The sequence below is a fragment of the Hemitrygon akajei genome, chromosome 13 (genome assembly GCF_048418815.1).
Source record: "Hemitrygon akajei chromosome 13, sHemAka1.3, whole genome shotgun sequence".
NCBI classification, from domain to species: domain Eukaryota; kingdom Metazoa; phylum Chordata; class Chondrichthyes; order Myliobatiformes; family Dasyatidae; genus Hemitrygon; species Hemitrygon akajei.
Genome location: NC_133136.1, coordinates 8,208,683 through 8,211,473, shown reverse-complemented (window position 1 = coordinate 8,211,473; position 2,791 = coordinate 8,208,683). Strand labels below are relative to the sequence as shown.

Genomic DNA, 2,791 nt, shown 5'->3' with positions numbered 1-2,791 from the left:
CTTTTTAAAAGAATAGTCTTTCCTGTGAAATATGAGAATTTACTTTTTTCCAACTAAAGTGCTAAAAGGCAGATCAGGAAGGATACTGGCTCAAGCTAACAGGACGGTAACAGTAACTCAAATAACTACGTGTTACAACAGTGGTGTGCAGTCTCTGAGCGAGCACACCGAACCCTGAAGTGGGTGGGCTGACCATGAACATACACTCAATAGTCACGTTATTGGGTACAGGAGGTAACTAATAAAAGCGGCCACTGAGTGTATTTTGTATGGTCTGAAATCTGCTAAACTGCAAATACATTTTTCCCTGAAACAAGACAACATGAAAAATGGTTAAAAAAAATGAAACTGATTGTTAATTGAATTCAAAGTAGTGAAAACTGGCTCAGCTCATGTACAAGATGATAAATTCAGCTCTAAGAGCAAATGACTAGGATCATTTGCCTCAGTTCATTTAATGAGTGTCACCCACCTGATCGGCGCCGAAATAAATGTTTCCCTGTCTGTGTCTGATTTATTGTTTGACACAAATTTAAATATTACACTGAACACTCTTCACGGAGAAAGGTTTCAGAGATGTTGCTTTGTATTTTACACTGTCTTTGTAATACAAGATGGTCTCAATAATTGAGCAATATCTTCTTCCTTCCCTTTCTCACTCTCCTCTCCTGTCAGGTTCCTTCTTTACCGCCAACCTAGCTTCATCTATCACCTCCCCTTCCTCTCCCTCACTTATTTATTGTGGTGTCTTCCCCCTTCCTTTCCAGTGCTGATCAAGGGTCTCAGCCTGAAACGTCAACTATCCATGGATGCTGCCTGACCTGCTGAATTCCTCCAAAATTTTGTATGTGTTGTTCTGGATTTCCAGCATCTGCAGAATACCTTGTGTTTATAGTTCTTGTTCCCCCTTTTTCTCCTATTTGGTTAAAAGATATGACCCTGCTGTCACCCAGCACTCGTGTACATCCTGTATGGCTGTCCTGCTGCCCAACCCCTCCACTCCCCAGCTCACAGACACACTCTCATCCTGCACCAGTAACTTTTCATCTTTTATTGCGACTGTTTCACATGTTTATACGACTGTTTGTTTTATTGTAACAGTGCCAGTAATGTTATAGCATCTTACATAAAGGGGAAGCTTGCACTTCATGTCAACCCGTCAATCTTCAGGCCTTGCCTCTCAAGGATTTGTGCTAATATTATTTAAAATTTTCTCGTCCCCTTTCCCCTTCTTCTATTCCCCACTCTGGCCTCTCACCTGTTCACATCTGCCTATCACCTCCCCCTGGGTCCCCTCTTCCTTCCATTTCTCCCATGGTCCACTCTCCGCTCCTATAAGATCCCTTCCTCCCTCCCCAGCTCTTTACCCTCCCCACCCACCTGGCTTCACCTATGACCTTCAAGCTTTCCTACCCTCCCCCCTTCCTTTCCAGACCCAAGGAATGCTCACAGCCTGAAATTTCAACTGTTATTCATTTCTATAGATGCTGTCTGTCCTTGCTGAGTTCCTCCAGCATTTTGTGGCTGATGCGTTGGATTTCCAGCATCTGCAGACTTTCTTGTGACAGTAGGTGCTGATCGTAACTTTCTTTGCTGTGTGTGACTACATCTACTGTGTTTTGCCCTTGACCCCAGAGGAACAATGTTGGGTTTGGTTGTATACATGTGCGTGGTTGAATGACAATAAACTTGAACTTGAAAATGAAGCAATCAGTACAATACTGTGTGCTTTATTTAAGTTCTGGTATATTTAATTTTGTTACTAGGCTAGAGATAGATATTTTAAGAAATCTTTGTCATGAGTTTAGTAGGGATAATGGCGCCTAACGATGACTCCTTTGCTTGCAGCTTCAGAAACAGTTCTATTTCTACCTTTAATATCTTTATTTTGCCCTTTCAGGGTTCTTTTGAAGACCCTGACCTGGAGTTACATGCAGGCTTTGGTTCTTTGTGGGAATGGGACCCGTTCTCGGGGTTCCACGACTGGCCGTTATTCGACATGCCAAGGGTTCGGCCTGAGAGTCACAATCGTGTTTGGAAGCCTGAGATCTCGGGGCTCTGGAGACGGGCGGATTGAGGGTCGGTGTCACAGCAGGAGACTCGTGTGTCGTCGGGGAGGCTGGAAAATCTTTTGCTGTGGGCCTGAAGACCCAAGGTCTTTGCGATCCTCAGACACAGAGCTTGAAAAAAGCGACAAAACAGACTTTTAACATCATGTACCAGCTGGTTATTGTTATGTCTCCCGCTTGCTATGAAAATGGGGGACACCTCCTTCTCCCTTGCCAGGGAAAGAGAGATCCTGTGGTTTGTCGAATGTTGGATGAAATGCGAAGCCTTTGGGGTAACTTTGGTCTGTGTCTTTGCTACTGCTTAGCACACGCTTGGGCTCGGTGATGGTATCGTGTTTTTTTTTACTGGTGGGGGAGGGGGGTAGTTGCTCGTTGCCGCTTATGCTCGGGGGGGGGAGCTGGGAGGTGTGACATTGGGGATCTTACGTTTATCTGTCGGCACTTCTCTGTTCACGTGGATGTTTGTGAAGAAAAAGCATTTCAGGGTGTATATTGTATACATTTCTCTGACATTAAATTCGACCTTTGAACCTTAAAATAATGTCATTCTGCCTTATAGTTTTATTACAGATGTTGTTGTCATACTTAGAGACTGGTCCAACATCTGCAAAGCAAAATAGCCTCTTTGTGAGGTAGAAATTTGCTCCTAGCCTCTTGCACTAAAAGTACTTTATAATTTTTATTTATTTAGCGATCCAGCACAGAGTATGCCCTACCAGTCC

The 2,791-nt window shown here is 43.8% G+C and overlaps 1 long non-coding RNA gene across 1 annotated transcript; it reads left to right on the top strand.

Annotated features, from left to right (window-relative positions):
* Positions 1-681: 681 nt before the first annotated feature.
* On the top strand, positions 682-2,407 carry LOC140737621 (uncharacterized). The gene is made up of 3 exons (XR_012101200.1): positions 682-844; positions 1,485-1,567; positions 1,901-2,407. It is a non-coding gene; the product is annotated as an uncharacterized lncRNA (long non-coding RNA).
* Positions 2,408-2,791: the final 384 nt, after the last annotated feature.